We start from the raw sequence: 19,351 nt of genomic DNA on the forward strand, positions 1-19,351 counted from the left end.
CTCAGTTGCATCACATGAAGCTACGTTTGTTCCTGATGACGGAGGCCATTGATCACAGCTGATCACAGCTGAGCTGTCAATCTGGCTTTAACAGCTGGAGAGACTTTTGAGAAGTTTGTGTCTGTTCACATGATCACTGTACTTAATAATAGTAACTAATACTACTAATAACTAATAAAGACACTCAGTAATCATCACTGTACTGGTGTTTTCTCTCTGTATACTGTTACATCTTTAACATACTGTGACCTGTTCATGAGTGCAGGATCGATTTGTACGGCAGAATGCGTTTGTACGTTTTGAAATTCAGATTGTGACGTCATTATTAATTAACTCAAAATATGATTACGGTTTCTCTTGAATACTGGAATAAATGTATTAGGCTCAATGTTTCAGGTTAAATTGAAGGTATAAAACCCTCAGGAATGATCAGTCTCACGTGACTGAATGAAATGATGATAAATGATGTAAAAAGCTGTCTGACTTTAATTGTTTCCATAATAAAAGTTATTGAGGGAAATATCAGATCATGAAAAGACAAATCTTTCTAATAAATGAAGAAAGTTCTTTGTGGTCCATTGTTCAGACTACAATGAACATCTATTTAAACCAGACGGTGAATCAGAAAACATATCAAATATAAAGCTTGAGTTTAATCTGTGATCCGTCTTCACTCTGGTATGAAACTCCAGTCAGTCAGTCCGATCGGCTGCAGTGTCCAATCACATAACTGATGTGCTCGGGCTTCGACCAGACGGTCCGCGTGCTCATCGTCACCAAACTCAACGTGGCGTGAAGACGCAGACCGAGACCGAGGAGGTCCGGATCTGTACGAGACACAAACAGGAAGTGAATCACTTCTGTGAGGCTCACTCGTCTTTTATCAGAAGACAACGACGTCCTTCTGCAGCTCTTGGCATCTAGATGGGTTTTTTGCAATTTTCGCCAAAAAAAAAACATTTTACTTAAATGAACTCTGAGATCCTTTGTTCTTATTCTATTGTGTCTCTTGAATGCTGAGTTAACCTGTAGTGCAGAGAAATATTCCTGTAACACAGCGATTCCCCATATTATTAAAAAAGCCTTTATTGGGAAGAAGAAATGAGTTTTGGAAGAAGACTTTAGAGATCAAGATTTCATTTCTTTGTCTTTTGTTGCACTGTTGGCCGATGTTCTCCTGTTTTGTTCAAGTTGTCACTTTTAAAATGTTTTTTATTGAGAAATTAAATGTGCCTTTTGGAGAAAACATTTTTCTTATTGTCCTGTGTCTAATATGAACGGCTCCTTTATAACACCAGGAAGTAACGTCAAGAGGATTACTTTATCTAGAGGATTACTTTATCTAGAGGATTACTTTATCTAGAGGATTACTTTATCTAGGAACACAATAGAGTCTACACAGCTGCTTCAGGCTTTGGTCTCGTTCAGAATTCTTCTTTCATGTTGTCGACATATTACAGTCAAAGGTTTATATACACACACACACACACGTTAGGGTCGTATGTCAGACTATTATATTGTGTAAAAAATCAAATAAAGAGTTGCTGCTGACGTTATTTAATGCCTCATATGTGAGGTTTCAAAATGACACTATTTTTGTATTGCATACTTGACCTGTTTAATATTTACATATTCTTTAAAAAAAAAAAGTTTAAAGAAACCAGAACCAGAGCGAAATGTGATGATGCAATGTGACTCTTATCTCTTCGATTGAGAATGTAATATTTGGTGATGTACATATATCTCAGATCCCATTTGTTCAATCATGAAAAACTAAGACTTTGGGGTAGAAAGGTTTCCATCCATCCATGTGTGTCACTCTCAATGCTTTTGTCTCAACCTTTTCGGGTTCAACAGTCCCGTCTAGACCTGTTGGTGGGGAGCTGGGCTTTTGTGCAGTTCAATCATGAGAGACAAGTGAATATAAAATTAAAAACAAGTAGTTAACATTTATTATGACAGATGATGCGTTCATGAGTTACGCAGAACTTCTTTGACGCTTGAACACGACGAGGAGATTTGTGATCCAGTTGCGATCGTCCCGAGCGGCAACAATATAAATCCCTCTCCGTGGAGTCCAGACACTGGTGGTGATGGTGGCTGATGAGGATGATGAAGCTGATGAATCTGCGAAGACTGGGCGGAGATGGGGAGGTGGAGGGTTCCGTAACAGCAGCGTGAACGTACTGAAGGTAGAGAGACAATCGTATTTAAAGACAGACAGCGGCAAGATGATATGCTAATGATGTCCTTGTGCTATTGGCTAGAGACCAGCTGATCTAGACAGCCGATATCATGATTGACAGCCCCAAACAATAACAACAAGGAAATAATGTGTGCATGCATGCATGAGGAGTGACGGCAGATGTATGGTAAATAAGCTATGGGCTTAGGCATGCATGAGTATAGTCTTCCTGTCTGAACTTACGCTAGAGCTTCATTTGTTGGAAGGTTTGGCTGATCTCTCTGGCCTGACTGCTGCTGCTGCTCCAGCTCTCCCCCTACAGGACACAACACATAAGACATATAATCTACGTTTTGATACACAACAGACTGAATATATACAGTATACAATATACTTCTTTTTGACACAAATAAGCGTTGCCAAACTCAAACTTTCCAAGACCTTTAAAATGTTTCCTTCATTCAAATAATTCCCTGCAGCTCCTACGAGGAAAACAAACTCGTTCCAGTGAAGCTAACCCACATGAAGCCGGACATAAATATGCAGCAGGATAGACGAGAGGAAAAGTAAGCATCACACAGGAAATCATCCAGTGCGAACAAACAACCGCGCAACACGTCGGCCAAGCGCGCGACTCACCTGGCTGCAGGGGTTCTGGCTGGATTTGTCCGCTTAGCTCCTCTCTTGGCCACGCTGGTCTCAGAGGACCCCTTCACTCCTGCTGGTTGGGCGATGGACTGCTTGGCGGCTCTCTGATTTTCAGCCTCCGGTCGGTCCTGCCACCACCTCTGTTCTGAGCAAACAGGAAAAAGGGGCTTTAATGTGGACGAGCAGGTCGTTTCCAAAAGGCCATCATAACTGTTACCGTAGACAGAGACAGTGAGCACACTGTGCAGACAGCTATGGCTTCCTTTGACCCGTCTGAATTTGGGTTGTCGTCATATTGAGCCAGCTGTGCCAGACCCCAAGAGACACAGGGCGTGGCCGTCCCGCGGCGTGGTCACCACCGCTAGCTGGCAAGCCTGTAAAAGAGACATTACACATAGAGGAACATTACTTTAAACCCATCCAGGTGGCCGTGCTCCGGCTTGTTTCCCAGTGTTCCACAATCTTTCCAATGTATTGGAGTGTGGACCAGAGTATCTATCCCCTTACAAAATCAAAAAACAAACAAACAAAACTAATAAAAGAAAAAAAAGAAAAGAGCTCTATCATTTCGGTCACCTAAAGTCTTTTACTCAATCCTGTTTCTTTCAAGTATTGTAGTACATTTCCTGCCCCCAAGGTTAATGCATCTTCTAGATTTAGTTCCTCAACTTCTGCTTTGCTGAATAAAATGTCTATCTTGTGCTGACTTTCTAAAGCTTGTTTTGCTAATTTATCTGCTCTTACATTTTCTTTTACCCCTCTGTGTGCTGGTACCCACATAAACGATACAAACAAACCCATATTCTTAAGTCGGAACAGTGTTTCGTATATTTTATTAATTAAATCCTGCCTGCTATGGGATGTGAATGATTCTAATGAGGATAATGCTGAACTGGAATCTGAAAAGACAATTACCTTTTTTATCCGAACCTCCTCTACCCACTGCAGTGCTGTTAAAATGGCCAACGTCTCAACTGTATAAAGAGACAAATGATCTGATGTTATCTTTTTGACTTCAAATTGCAAGGTTGGTATGGAGACCGACCGGCCGACACTCCGTCTGGGTGAGACAGACAACCAGACCGACAGTCCGCATGAGTGAAACAGACAACCAGACCGTCACTCCGCCTGAGTGAGACAAACAGACAAACACTCCGCCTGAGTGAGACAGTGAGACCGACCGACACTCTGCCTAAGTGACGCAGTGAGACCGACAGAACAGCCGACACACCGTCTGAGTGAGACAAACAGACAGAAACTCCGTCTGAGTGAGACAAACGGACAGACACTCCGTCTGAGTGAGACAAACGGACAGACACTCCGTCTGAGTGACGCAGACAGACATACACTCCGTCTGAGTGAGACAGACAGACCGACACTCCGTCTGAGTGAAACAAACAGTCTGTCTGTCTCACTCAGACGGAGTGTCTGTCTGTTTGTCTCACTTAGACGGAGTGTTTGTCTGTCTGCCTCATTCGGATGGAGTGTCTGTCTGTCTGCGTCACTCGGATGGAGTATCTGTCTGTCTGCGTCACTCAAATGGAGTGTCTGTCTGTTTGTCTCACTCAGATGGAGTGTCTGTCTGTTTGTCTCAATCAGACGGAGTGTCGGTCGGTCGGTCGGTCGGTCGGTCTCACTGCCTCACCCAGGCGGAGTGTCGGCCGGTCTGTCGGTCTCACTCAGACGGAGTGTCGGCCAGTCGGTCTCACTCCGTCTGAGTGAGACAGACAGACCGACACTCCGTCTGAGTGAGACCGAACGGCCGACACTCAGTCTGAGTGAGACCGACAGACAGGCCGACACTCCGTCTGAGTGAGAACGACATGCCGACTGACACTCCGTCTGAGTGAGACCGACAGACCGACACTCTGTCTGAGTGAGACCGACAGACCGACACTCTGTCTGAGTGAGACCGACAGACAGACACTCCGTCTGAGTGACGCAGACAGACCCTCCGTCTGAGTGAGGCCGACAGACAGACACTCCGTCTGAGTGAGGCCGACAGACAGACACTCCGTCTGAGTGAGGCCGACAGACAGACACTCCGTCTGAGTGAGACAAACAGACAGACACTCCGTCTGAGTGAGACAAACGGACAGACACTCCGTCTGAGTGACGCAGACAGACATACACTCCGTCTGAGTGAGACAGACAGACCAACACTCCATCTGAGTGAAACAAACAGTCTGTTTGTCTCAATCAGACGGAGGTTCGGTCTGTCTGTTTGTGTCACTCAGACGGAGTATCTGTCTGTTTGTCTCACTTAGACGGAGTGTTTGTCTGTCTGCCTCACTCGGATGGAGTGTCTGTCTGTCTGCATCACTCGGACAGAGTGTGTGTCTGTCTGCGTCATTCGGACGGAGTATGTGTCTGTCTGCGTCACTCAGACGGAGTGTCTGTCTGTCTGCGTCACTCAGACGGAGTGTCTATCTGACTGCGTCACTCAGATGGAGTGTCTGTCTGTCTGCGTCACTCAAATGGAATGTCTGTCTGTTTGTCTCACTCAGATGGAGTGTCTGTCTGTTTGTCTCACTCAGACAGAGTGTCGGTCGGCCGGTCTATCGGTCTGTCGGTCTCACTCAGACGGAGTGTCGGCCGGTTGGTCGGTCTCACTGTCTCACTCAGACGGAGTGTCGGCCAGTCGGACAGACAGGCCGACACTCCGTCTGAGTGAGACCGAACGGCCGACACTCCGTCTGAGTGAGAACGAACGGCCGACAGTCTGTCTGAGTGAGACCGACAGACCGGCCGACACTCCGTCTGAGTGAGACCGGCAGACCGGCCGACACTCCGTCTGAGTGAGACTGACAGACCGACACTCCGTCTGAGTGAGACCGACAGACAGACACTCCGTCTGAGTGACGCAGACAGACCCTCCGTCTGAGTGAGGCCGACAGACAGACACTCCGTCTGAGTGAGGCCGACAGACAGACACTCCATCTGAGTGAGGCCGACAGACAGACACTCCGTCTGAGTGAGGCCGACAGACAGACACTCCGTCTGAGTGAGACAAACAAACAGACACTCCGTCTGAGTGAGACAAACGGACAGACACTCCGTCTGAATGACGCAGACAGACATACACTCCGTCTGAGTGAGACAGACAGACCAACACTCCATCTGAGTGAAACAAACAGTCTGTTTGTCTCACTCAGTTGGAGTGTCTGTCTGTTTGTCTCACTCAGACAGAGTGTCGGTCGGTCGGTCGGTCGGTCTCACTGCCTCACCCAGGCGGAGTGTCGGCCGGTCTATCGGTCTGTCGGTCTCACTCAGACGGAGTGTCGGCCGGTCGGTCGGTCTCACTGTCTCACTCAGACGGAGTGTCGGCCAGTCGGTCTGACAGGCCGACACTCCGTCTGAGTGAGATCGAACGGCCGACAGTCTGTCTGAGTGAGACCGACAGACCGGCCGACACTCCGTCTGAGTGAGACCGGCAGACCGGCCGACACTCCGTCTGAGTGAGACTGACAGACCGACACTCCGTCTGAGTGAGACCGACAGACAGACACTCCGTCTGAGTGACGCAGACAGACCCTCCGTCTGAGTGAGGCCGACAGACAGACACTCCGTCTGAGTGAGGCCGACAGACAGACACTCCATCTGAGTGAGGCCGACAGACAGACACTCCGTCTGAGTGAGGCCGACAGACAGACACTCCGTCTGAGTGAGACAAACAGACAGACACTCCGTCTGAGTGAGACAAACGGACAGACACTCCGTCTGAGTGACGCAGACAGACATACACTCCGTCTGAGTGAGACAGACAGACCAACACTCCATCTGAGTGAAACAAACAGTCTGTTTGTCTCACTCAGACGGAGGTTCGGTCTGTCTGTTTGTGTCACTCAGACGAAGTATCTGTCTGTTTGTCTCACTTAGACGGAGTGTTTGTCTGTCTGCCTCACTCGGATGGAGTGTCTGTCTGTCTGCATCACTCGGACAGAGTGTGTGTCTGTCTGCGTCATTCGGACGGAGTAGGTGTCTGTCTGCGTCACTCAGACGGAGTGTCTGTCTGTCTGCGTCACTCAGACGGAGTGTCTATCTGACTGCGTCACTCAGATGGAGTGTCTGTCTGTCTGCGTCACTCAAATGGAATGTCTGTCTGTTTGTTTCACTCAGATGGAGTGTCTGTCTGTTTGTCTCACTCAGACAGAGTGTCGGTCGGTCGGTCGGTCTCACTGCCTCACCCAGGCGGAGTGTCGGCCGGTCTATCGGTCTGTCGGTCTCACTCAGACGGAGTGTCGGCCGGTCGGTCGGTCTCACTGTCTTACTCAGACGGAGTGTCGGCCAGTCGGTCTGACAGGCCGACACTCCGTCTGAGTGAGACCGAACAGCCGACAGTCTGTCTGAGTGAGACCGACAGACCGGCCGACACTCCGTCTGAGTGAGACCGGCAGACCGGCCGACACTCCGTCTGAGTGAGACTGACAGACCGACACTCCGTCTGAGTGAGACCGACAGACAGACACTCCGTCTGAGTGACGCAGACAGACCCTCCGTCTGAGTGAGGCCGACAGACAGACACTCCGTCTGAGTGAGGCCGACAGACAGACACTCCATCTGAGTGAGGCCGACAGACAGACACTCCGTCTGAGTGAGGCCGACAGACAGACACTCCGTCTGAGTGAGACAAACAGACAGACACTCCGTCTGAGTGAGACAAACGGACAGACACTCCGTCTGAGTGACGCAGACAGACATACACTCCGTCTGAGTGAGACAGACAGACCAACACTCCATCTGAGTGAAACAAACAGTCTGTTTGTCTCACTCAGACGGAGGTTCGGTCTGTCTGTTTGTGTCACTCAGACGAAGTATCTGTCTGTTTGTCTCACTTAGACGGAGTGTTTGTCTGTCTGCCTCACTCGGATGGAGTGTCTGTCTGTCTGCATCACTCGGACAGAGTGTGTGTCTGTCTGCGTCATTCGGACGGAGTATGTGTCTGTCTGCGTCACTCAGACGGAGTGTCTGTCTGTCTGCGTCACTCAGACGGAGTGTCTATCTGACTGCGTCACTCAGATGGAGCATCTGTCTGTCTGCGTCACTCAAATGGAATGTCTGTCTGTTTGTCTCACTCAGATGGAGTGTCTGTCTGTTTGTCTCACTCAGACAGAGTGTCGGTCATTCGGTCGGTCGGTCTCACCCAGGTGGAGTGTCGGCCGGTCTATCGGTCTGTCGGTCTCACTCAGACGGAGTGTCGGCCGGTCGGTCGGCCTCACTGTCTCACTCAGACGGAGTGTCGGCCAGTCGGTCTGACAGGCCGACACTCCGTCTGAGTGAGACCGAACGGCCGACAGTCTGTCTGAGTGAGACCGATACACCGGCCGACACTCCGTCTGAGTGAGACCGGCAGACCGGCCGACACTCCGTCTGAGTGAGACTGACAGACCGACACTCCGTCTGAGTGAGACCGACAGACAGACACTCCGTCTGAGTGACGCAGACAGACCCTCCGTCTGAGTGAGGCCGACAGACAGACACTCCGTCTGAGTGAGGCCGACAGACAGACACTCCATCTGAGTGAGGCCGACAGACAGACACTCCGTCTGAGTGAGGCCGACAGACAGACACTCCGTCTGAGTGAGACAAACAGACAGACACTCCGTCTGAGTGAGACAAACGGACAGACACTCCGTCTGAGTGACGCAGACAGACATACACTCCGTCTGAGTGAGACAGACAGACCAACACTCCATCTGAGTGAAACAAACAGTCTGTTTGTCTCACTCAGATGGAGGTTCGGTCTGTCTGTTTGTGTCACTCAGACGAAGTATCTGTCTGTTTGTCTCACTTAGACGGAGTGTTTGTCTGTCTGCCTCACTCGGATGGAGTGTCTGTCTGTCTGCATCACTCGGACAGAGTGTGTGTCTGTCTGCGTCATTCGGACGGAGTATGTGTCTGTCTGCGTCACTCAGACGGAGTGTCTGTCTGTCTGCGTCACTCAGACGGAGTGTCTATCTGACTGCGTCACTCAGATGGAGTGTCTGTCTGTCTGCGTCACTCAAATGGAGTGTCTGTCTGTTTGTCTCACTCAGATGGAGTGTCTGTCTGTTTGTCTCACTCAGACGGAGTGTCGGTCGGTCGGTCTCACTGCCTCACCCAGGCGGAGTGTCGGCCGATCTGTCGGTCTCACTCAGACGGAGTGTCGGCCGGTCGGTCGGTCTCACTCAGACGGAGTGTCGGTCTGTCTGTCTCACTCAGAGTGAGACTGACTGGCCGACACTCCGTCTGACTGAGACCGACAGACCGGCCGACACTCCGTCTGTAGTGAGACCGACAGACACTCCGTCACTCAGACGAAGTGTCTGTCTGTCTGCGTCACACAGATGGAGTGTCTGTCTGTCTGCGTCAGTCAGATGGAGCTGCAAAACCAGGGTCACAACAAAAATAGTGGCTCCTTGCTGGCACAGCGGCCAAAAACAAACAAACTGCACAACACAAATGAACAATAATATGGCACAGCGGCCAGTTCACACAAACAGCACAACACAAGTAGCACTACCGACCGACCGGCCGACACTCTGCCTCAGTGAGACAAACAGACAGACACTCCGTCTGAGTGAGACCGACACACCGTCTGAGTGAGACAGGCAGACAGATCGACACTCCGTCTGAGTGAGAGCGACAACCAGACCGACACTCTGCCTGAGTGAGACAGACAACCAGACAAACACTCCACCTGAGACAGACAACCAGACAGACACTCCATCTGAGACAGACAACCAGACAGACACTCCGCCTGAGACAGACAACCAGACAGACACTCCGCCTGAGACAGACAACCAGACAGACACTCCGCCTGAGACAGACAACCAGACAGACACTCCGCCTGAGACAGACAACCAGACAGACACCCCGACTGAGACAGACAACCAGACAGACACCCCCGACAGAAACAGACAACCAGACAGACACCCCGACTGAGACAGACAACCAGACAGACACCCCGACTGAGACAGACAACCAGACAGACACCCCCGACTGAGACAGACAACCAGACAGACACCCCCGACTGAGACAGACAACCAGACAGACACCCCCGACTGAGACAGACAATCAGACAGACACTCAGACTGAGACAGACAACCAGACAGACACAGACAACCAGACAGACACCCCGACTGAGACAGACAACCAGACAGACACCCCGACTGAGACAGACAACCAGACAGACACTACGACTGAGACAGACAACCAGACAGACACCCCGACTGAGACAGACAACCAGACAGACACCCCGACTGAGACAGACAACCAGACAGATACTCCGACTGAGACAGACAACCAGACAGACACTCCGACTGAGACAGACAACCAGACAGACACTCCGACTGAGACAGACAACCAGACAGACACTCCGACTGAGACACACAACCAGACCGACACCCCGACTGAGACAGACAACTAGACAGACACTCCGACTGAGACACACAACCAGACCGACACCCCGACTGAGACAGACAACTAGACAGACACTCCGACTGAGACACACAACCAGACCGACACCCCGACTGAGACAGACAACTAGACAGACACTCCGCCGAGACAGACAACCAGACAGACACTCCGACTGAGAGAGACAACCAGACAGACACTCCGACTGAGACAGACAACCAGACAGACATTCGACTGAGACAGACAACCAGACAGACACTCCGACTGAGACAGACAACCAGACAGACACTCCGACTGAGACACACAACCAGACCGACACCCCGACTGAGACAGACAACTAGACAGACACTCCGACTGAGACACACAACCAGACCGACACCCCGACTGAGACAGACAACTAGACAGACACTCCGACTGAGACACACAACCAGACCGACACCCCGACTGAGACAGACAACTAGACAGACACTCCGCCGAGACAGACAACCAGACAGACACTCCGACTGAGAGAGACAACCAGACAGACACTCCGACTGAGACAGACAACCAGACAGACATTCGACTGAGACAGACAACCAGACAGACACTCCGCCTGAGACAGACAATCAGACAGACACCCCGACTGAGACAGACACCCCGACCGAGTGAGACAGACAACCAGACCGACACTCCGGCAGTGTCACAGAGACACTAACATTCGGCTAATAAAACTAGCAAAGGACATTTTTCTACATAACACCACAGTCACAACAACCCTATCTGCTCTGTGATGGCGCAGCGGCCACAAAACACAACACAAGCACAATGCATATTAAAATAAATTGCTCTTACTGTTCGTAGCTCTCCTTCTGCGTTCAGGCTGTAGCGAGGACGTCCACGGCACTTCACAATGTATGAGGTGAAGAGGATTTCAAGCCTACAATGTTTCACTCCTGCTGCAGGACCAGGGTCACAACAAAAATATCGGCTCCTTGATGGCACAGCGGCCAAAAAAGAACAAACTGCACAACACAAATAAACAATAAGGTGGCACAGCGGCCAGTTAACACAAGCAGCACAACACAAGCAGCACTACACAACCACTCTATAGCTGGTTCAACCAGTCTGTTAAGATGAAGACCATGACACAAATGGAAATTAAACAACTGAATTTAGCTTTATCAGCACATGAGTAGACCAAATGATGAATATGAAGTTCAAATCAACAACATGTGCAGTTGAAGTGAAGTCATCAATAACTCCAGTCTCTTGTTCAGTCCATCTCAGTTCATGTCATGCTCAGTCATGTTTTTTCTCTCTCTTTTTTATGTTTGTTAAATTTTCAGTAGCAAAACTGAATTATATGCTTATTATACATATTCCAAACAAAAACACTTTAAAAACTCTACAAAAATTATTTAAATTAATCATTTATTTTTGGGGGTTTTTGGTATTTTGTTCAGACACATATTCAACGCTGAGTGCCTTGTAATATGTGTGGTATTTGTTATAAATGTACATTGATACATAGAGGGTGATAAAAGACTGCACGGGAGGGACTTAGGACCCAGGGGAATGAAGGTGAAAAAAACAGGAAGAGACGGAAGAGACGCCACACAAACAGCGGTTCACTGCTGGCTGTTATGATTTAAGCAATGCATGTGTTGTTGTCATAGTTACGGCAGCTGTTGCAAATTGACGCATTCGGCTGAAGGTCGCCAGTTAACAGGGTCCCTGTTTAAACCATAACACCGGTTCTTGTGCTAAAAATGTCCGCTTAATAATAAATTAAAAAAACCTGCGTTAATAGATAATAATTGTTGCAGCTAATTAATGAATGCGTTAACGCGATATTAACTTGCCCAGCACTACTAAAAAGTTAACTTCACTTATAAATAACATGATGAAGACTATGGCACTTCAAACAATGCAAGTGAAGAGGAATCTTTAAAAACAAAGTTTAAATAATCCTCTTATGGAAATAAAACATAACTCATCTTCATCAGCACAATAGTGGACCAATTTAACTAAAGTATTACAATTTTCACTACAGCAATGGGAACATCTGAGCACCTTCAACTAATGTAAAATCTTTCAGGGGTCTACCACCCAGAATAAAGTACCAGAGACACATCAAACATGTCGCCTCAGAGATGACACAAGCAACACAAGTAGGCTTTAGCTAGTTCAAGATAAAAAACATGGCACAAATGGAAAGTAACAGTACCTAGCGTGGGAATCCAGTCAGTCTCAGTATTAATAAGCTAATGTTCGGCTAATGAAGTTGGCATAAAGACATTTTTCTACATAACACCACGGTCACAACAAACATATCGCCTCAGAGATGACACAAGCAACACAAGCAGGCTTTAGCTAGTTCAAGATAAAAACATGGCACAAATGGAAAGTAACAGTACCTAGCGTGGGAATCCAGTCAGTCTCAGTATTAATAAGCTAATGTTCGGCTAATAAAGTTAGCAAAAGACATTTTTCTACATAACACCACGGTCACAACAAACATATCGCCTCAGAAATGACACAAGCAACACAAGCAGGCTTTAGCTAGTTCAAGATAAAAACATGTCACAAATGGAAAGTAACAGTAGCTACCTAGCGTGGGAATCCAGTCAGTCTCAGTATTAATAAGCTAATGTTCGGCTAATAAAGTTAGCAAAAGACATGTTTCTACATAACACCACGGTCACAACAGACATATCGGCTTAGAGATGACACGGCGGCCACACAACACAAAGCAGCACAACACAAATAAGAAGTAGTTATATCAGCTCTTACTGTGTGTAGCTCTCCTTCTGTGTCCTCAGCTAGCTTCAAACGTCTGCAGACCAGATGAAAACCGCGGCTGAAATGAGTCCAACGAATTAGCTAGCTAGCATTAGCAGTGTTGACAAAAAAAATACGAAGTTTGGTTCATAACGAAATCTCCTCAGCTGGTGTCGTCTCTGCAAGCTCCTCTCTCGAAATGAACACAAGGCAGGCCTCGAGACCTCATGACTTGATCAATTTGCCAATTAAATGAAAACAAAAATTTAAAAAATGCTTGTCACCTGGCAACGAGCTCTGAGCATGCGCATTGTTGTTTTCCAAAACTACTTGGTGTACATCCCAAGTCTCTTAATTGCATCCCCGTTTCCTTCACTTGCGTCCTTTCCTTGCGTCTTAGTCCCTCCCACCAGGGATGCATGGAGGAAACCATGCGAGGAGAGAGGAACAGTCTCAGAGAGGATCCAGGCTCTCAAAATGATGCCAAACTGCTGTATATGGATATATTGAACACTATTAGTGATAAAATAAGTGAAATATATAATTATATAGTATATAAAATTACAATGGTACAGCTGGAACAAGATTACATTTTGGTTGACCTCATCTGACCTCTCTGTACTAGATCAAGATGTACTAGATAAAGCTTCACTTTATCAAAGTAAAAATTTGTATAGAGACCCTAAACATATAGTTCTATGATCTGGGAGAGCTTGAAAGCTCGTATCTACATGATTTCTAAAAAGAAATATCCTGAAATTGCTTCTTTTTTTCAGTCGAAAATTTGAATTTTCAATTTGTGCTGTGTGCCTTCTTAATTTACTCTTAACCAGTAACATATATACTGATATTTACACACATCAACACATCTCACAAGTGTTAGGGTTATTTTAATACAAAAATTATTAAAATAGCCATTACCGTTGCAACGCTACACTCATGGGTATGCTATTTTCGAGCCGAGGGCCTAAAAATAGGGCTAGGGTCCAAGAGGTTTTAAGAGACATGAGCCGTCCTTTCCTCAGTTGCATCACATGAAGCTACGTTTGTTCCTGATGACGGAGGCCATTGATCACAGCTGATCACAGCTGAGCTGTCAATCTGGCTTTAACAGCTGGAGAGACTTTTGAGAAGTTTGTGTCTGTTCACATGATCACTGTACTTAATAATAGTAACTAATACTACTAATAACTAATAAAGACACTCAGTAATCATCACTGTACTGGTGTTTTCTCTCTGTATACTGTTACATCTTTAACATACTGTGACCTGTTCATGAGTGCAGGATCGATTTGTACGGCAGAATGCGTTTGTACGTTTTGAAATTCAGATTGTGACGTCATTATTAATTAACTCAAAATATGATTACGGTTTCTCTTGAATACTGGAATAAATGTATTAGGCTCAATGTTTCAGGTTAAATTGAAGGTATAAAACCCTCAGGAATGATCAGTCTCACGTGACTGAATGAAATGATGATAAATGATGTAAAAAGCTGTCTGACTTTAATTGTTTCCATAATAAAAGTTATTGAGGGAAATATCAGATCATGAAAAGACAAATCTTTCTAATAAATGAAGAAAGTTCTTTGTGGTCCATTGTTCAGACTACAATGAACATCTATTTAAACCAGACGGTGAATCAGAAAACATATCAAATATAAAGCTTGAGTTTAATCTGTGATCCGTCTTCACTCTGGTATGAAACTCCAGTCAGTCAGTCCGATCGGCTGCAGTGTCCAATCACATAACTGATGTGCTCGGGCTTCGACCAGACGGTCCGCGTGCTCATCGTCACCAAACTCAACGTGGCGTGAAGACGCAGACCGAGACCGAGGAGGTCCGGATCTGTACGAGACACAAACAGGAAGTGAATCACTTCTGTGAGGCTCACTCGTCTTTTATCAGAAGACAACGACGTCCTTCTGCAGCTCTTGGCATCTAGATGGGTTTTTTGCAATTTTCGCCAAAAAAAAAACATTTTACTTAAATGAACTCTGAGATCCTTTGTTCTTATTCTATTGTGTCTCTTGAATGCTGAGTTAACCTGTAGTGCAGAGAAATATTCCTGTAACACAGCGATTCCCCATATTATTAAAAAAGCCTTTATTGGGAAGAAGAAATGAGTTTTGGAAGAAGACTTTAGAGATCAAGATTTCATTTCTTTGTCTTTTGTTGCACTGTTGGCCGATGTTCTCCTGTTTTGTTCAAGTTGTCACTTTTAAAATGTTTTTTATTGAGAAATTAAATGTGCCTTTTGGAGAAAACATTTTTCTTATTGTCCTGTGTCTAATATGAACGGCTCCTTTATAACACCAGGAAGTAACGTCAAGAGGATTACTTTATCTAGAGGATTACTTTATCTAGAGGATTACTTTATCTAGGAACACAATAGAGTCTACACAGCTGCTTCAGGCTTTGGTCTCGTTCAGAATTCTTCTTTCATGTTGTCGACATATTACAGTCAAAGGTTTATATACACACACACACACACACACACGTTAGGGTCGTATGTCAGACTATTATATTGTGTAAAAAATCAAATAAAGAGTTGCTGCTGACGTTATTTAATGCCTCATATGTGAGGTTTCAAAATGACACTATTTTTGTATTGCATACTTGACCTGTTTAATATTTACATATTCTTTAAAAAAAAAAAGTTTAAAGAAACCAGAACCAGAGCGAAATGTGATGATGCAATGTGACTCTTATCTCTTCGATTGAGAATATAATATGTAATATTTGGTGATGTACATATATCTCAGATCCCATTTGTTCAATCATGAAAAACTAAGACTTTGGGGTAGAAAGGTTTCCATCCATCCATGTGTGTCACTCTCAATGCTTTTGTCTCAACCTTTTCGGGTTCAACAGTCCCGTCTAGACCTGTTGGTGGGGAGCTGGGCTTTTGTGCAGTTCAATCATGAGAGACAAGTGAATATAAAATTAAAAACAAGTAGTTAACATTTATTATGACAGATGATGCGTTCATGAGTTACGCAGAACTTCTTTGACGCTTGAACACGACGAGGAGATTTGTGATCCAGTTGCGATCGTCCCGAGCGGCAACAATATAAATCCCTCTCCGTGGAGTCCAGACACTGGTGGTGATGGTGGCTGATGAGGATGATGAAGCTGATGAATCTGCGAAGACTGGGCGGAGATGGGGAGGTGGAGGGTTCCGTAACAGCAGCGTGAACGTACTGAAGGTAGAGAGACAATCGTATTTAAAGACAGACAGCGGCAAGATGATATGCTAATGATGTCCTTGTGCTATTGGCTAGAGACCAGCTGATCTAGACAGCCGATATCATGATTGACAGCCCCAAACAATAACAACAAGGAAATAATGTGTGCATGCATGCATGAGGAGTGACGGCAGATGTATGGTAAATAAGCTATGGGCTTAGGCATGCATGAGTATAGTCTTCCTGTCTGAACTTACGCTAGAGCTTCATTTGTTGGAAGGTTTGGCTGATCTCTCTGGCCTGACTGCTGCTGCTGCTCCAGCTCTCCCCCTACAGGACACAACACATAAGACACATAATCTACGTTTTGATACACAACAGACTGAATATATACAGTATACAATATACTTCTTTTTGACACAATTAAGCGTTGCCAAACTCAAACTTTCCAAGACCTTTAAAATGTTTCCTTCATTCAAATAATTCCCTGCAGCTCCTACGAGGAAAACAAACTCGTTCCAGTGAAGCTAACCCACATGAAGCCGGACATAAATATGCAGCAGGATAGACGAGAGGAAAAGTAAGCATCACACAGGAAATCATCCAGTGCGAACAAACAACCGCGCAACACGTCGGCCAAGCGCGCGACTCACCTGGCTGCAGGGGTTCTGGCTGGATTTGTCCGCTTAGCTCCTCTCTTGGCCACGCTGGTCTCAGAGGACCCCTTCACTCCTGCTGGTTGGGCGATGGACTGCTTGGCGGCTCTCTGATTTTCAGCCTCCGGTCGGTCCTGCCACCACCTCTGTTCTGAGCAAACAGGAAAAAGGGGCTTTAATGTGGACGAGCAGGTCGTTTCCAAAAGGCCATCATAACTGTTACCGTAGACAGAGACAGTGAGCACACTGTGCAGACAGCTATGGCTTCCTTTGACCCGTCTGAATTTGGGTTGTCGTCATATTGAGCCAGCTGTGCCAGACCCCAAGAGACACAGGGCGTGGCCGTCCCGCGGCGTGGTCACCACCGCTAGCTGGCAAGCCTGTAAAAGAGACATTACACATAGAGGAACATTACTTTAAACCCATCCAGGTGGCCGTGCTCCGGCTTGTTTCCCAGTGTTCCACAATCTTTCCAATGTATTGGAGTGTGGACCAGAGTATCTATCCCCTTACAAAATCAAAAAACAAACAAACAAAACTAATAAAAGAAAAAAAAGAAAAGAGCTCTATCATTTCGGTCACCTAAAGTCTTTTACTCAATCCTGTTTCTTTCAAGTATTGTAGTACATTTCCTGCCCCCAAGGTTAATGCATCTTCTAGATTTAGTTCCTCAACTTCTGCTTTGCTGAATAAAATGTCTATCTTGTGCTGACTTTCTAAAGCTTGTTTTGCTAATTTATCTGCTCTTACATTTTCTTTTACCCCTCTGTGTGCTGGTACCCACATAAACGATACAAACAAACCCATATTCTTAAGTCGGAACAGTGTTTCGTATATTTTATTAATTAAATCCTGCCTGCTATGGGATGTGAATGATTCTAATGAGGATAATGCTGAACTGGAATCTGAAAAGACAATTACCTTTTTTATCCGAACCTCCTCTACCCACTGCAGTGCTGTTAAAATGGCCAACGTCTCAACTGTATAAAGAGACAAATGATCTGATGTTATCTTTTTGACTTCAAATTGCAAGGTTGGTATAGAGACCGACCGGCCGACACTCCGTCTGGGTGAGACAGACAACCAGACCGACAGTCCGCATGAGTGAAACAGACAACCAGACCGTCACTCCGCCTGAGTGAGACAAACAGACAAACACTCCGCCTGAGTGAGACAGTGAGACCGACCGACACTCTGCCTAAGTGAGGCAGTGAGACCGACAGAACAGCCGACACACCGTCTGAGTGAGACAAACAGACAGAAACTCCGTCTGAGTGAGACAAACGGACAGACACTCCGTCTGAGTGACGCAGACAGACATACACTCCGTCTGAGTGAGACAGACAGACCGACACTCCGTCTGAGTGAAACAAACAGTCTGTTTGTCTCACTCAGACGGAGTGTCTGTCTGTTTGTCTCACTTAGACGGAGTGTTTGTCTGTCTGCCTCATTCGGATGGAGTGTCTGTCTGTCTGCGTCACTCGGATGGAGTATCTGTCTGTCTGCGTCACTCAAATGGAGTGTCTGTCTGTTTGTCTCACTCAGATGGAGTGTCTGTCTGTTTGTCTCAATCAGACGGAGTGTCGGTCGGTCGGTCGGTCGGTCTCACTGCCTCACCCAGGCGGAGTGTCGGCCGGTCTGTCGGTCTCACTCAGACGGAGTGTCGGCCAGTCGGTCTCACTCCGTCTGAGTGAGACAGACAGACCGACACTCCGTCTGAGTGAGACCGAACGGCCGACACTCAGTCTGAGTGAGACCGACAGACCGGCCGACACTCCGTCTGAGTGAGACCGACATGCCGACTGACACTCCGTCTGAGTGAGACCGACAGACCGACACTCCGTCTGAGTGAGACCGACAGACAGACAGTCCGTCTGAGTGACGCAGACAGACCCTCCGTCTGAGTGAGGCCGACAGACAGACACTCCATCTGAGTGAGGCCGACAGACAGACACTCCGTCTGAGTGAGGCCGACAGACAGACACTCCGTCTGAGTGAGGCCGACAGACAGACACTCCGTCTGAGTGAGACAAACAGACAGACACTCCGTCTGAGTGAGACAAACGGACAGACACTCCGTCTGAGTGACGCAGACAGACATACACTCCGTCTGAGTGAGACAGACAGACCAACACTCCATCTGAGTGAAACAAACAGTCTGTTTGTCTCACTCAGACGGAGGTTCGGTCTGTCTGTTTGTGTCACTCAGACGAAGTATCTGTCTGTTTGTCTCACTTAGACGGAGTGTTTGTCTGTCTGCCTCACTCGGATGGAGTGTCTGTCTGTCTGCATCACTCGGACAGAGTGTGTGTCTGTCTGCGTCATTCGGACGGAGTAGGTGTCTGTCTGCGTCACTCAGACGGAGTGTCTGTCTGTCTGCGTCACTCAGACGGAGTGTCTATCTGACTGCGTCACTCAGATGGAGTGTCTGTCTGTCTGCGTCACTCAAATGGAATGTCTGTCTGTTTGTCTCACTCAGATGGAGTGTCTGTCTGTTTGTCTCACTCAGACAGAGTGTCG

General features: G+C 47.0%; 2 long non-coding RNA genes across 2 annotated transcripts; both read right to left on the reverse strand.

The window, feature by feature from the left end:
* Positions 1–1,924: 1,924 nt before the first annotated feature.
* Positions 1,925–4,126, reverse strand: LOC137879932 (uncharacterized). The gene is made up of 3 exons (XR_011103766.1): positions 2,825–4,126; positions 2,429–2,501; positions 1,925–2,186 (listed from the first exon to the last, which is right to left on the reverse strand). It is a non-coding gene; the product is annotated as an uncharacterized lncRNA (long non-coding RNA).
* An 11,802-nt stretch (positions 4,127–15,928) lies between these two features.
* Positions 15,929–18,107, reverse strand: LOC137879941 (uncharacterized). Its single transcript, XR_011103771.1, has 3 exons — positions 16,829–18,107; positions 16,433–16,505; positions 15,929–16,190 (listed from the first exon to the last, which is right to left on the reverse strand). It is a non-coding gene; the product is annotated as an uncharacterized lncRNA (long non-coding RNA).
* Between the last annotated feature and the right edge of the window lie 1,244 nt (positions 18,108–19,351).

This window comes from Cebidichthys violaceus, unplaced genomic scaffold, assembly GCF_023349555.1.
Source record: "Cebidichthys violaceus isolate CVI_PGR_0920_01 unplaced genomic scaffold, fCebVio1.0.p SCAF_26, whole genome shotgun sequence".
Taxonomy (NCBI): domain Eukaryota; kingdom Metazoa; phylum Chordata; class Actinopteri; order Perciformes; family Stichaeidae; genus Cebidichthys; species Cebidichthys violaceus.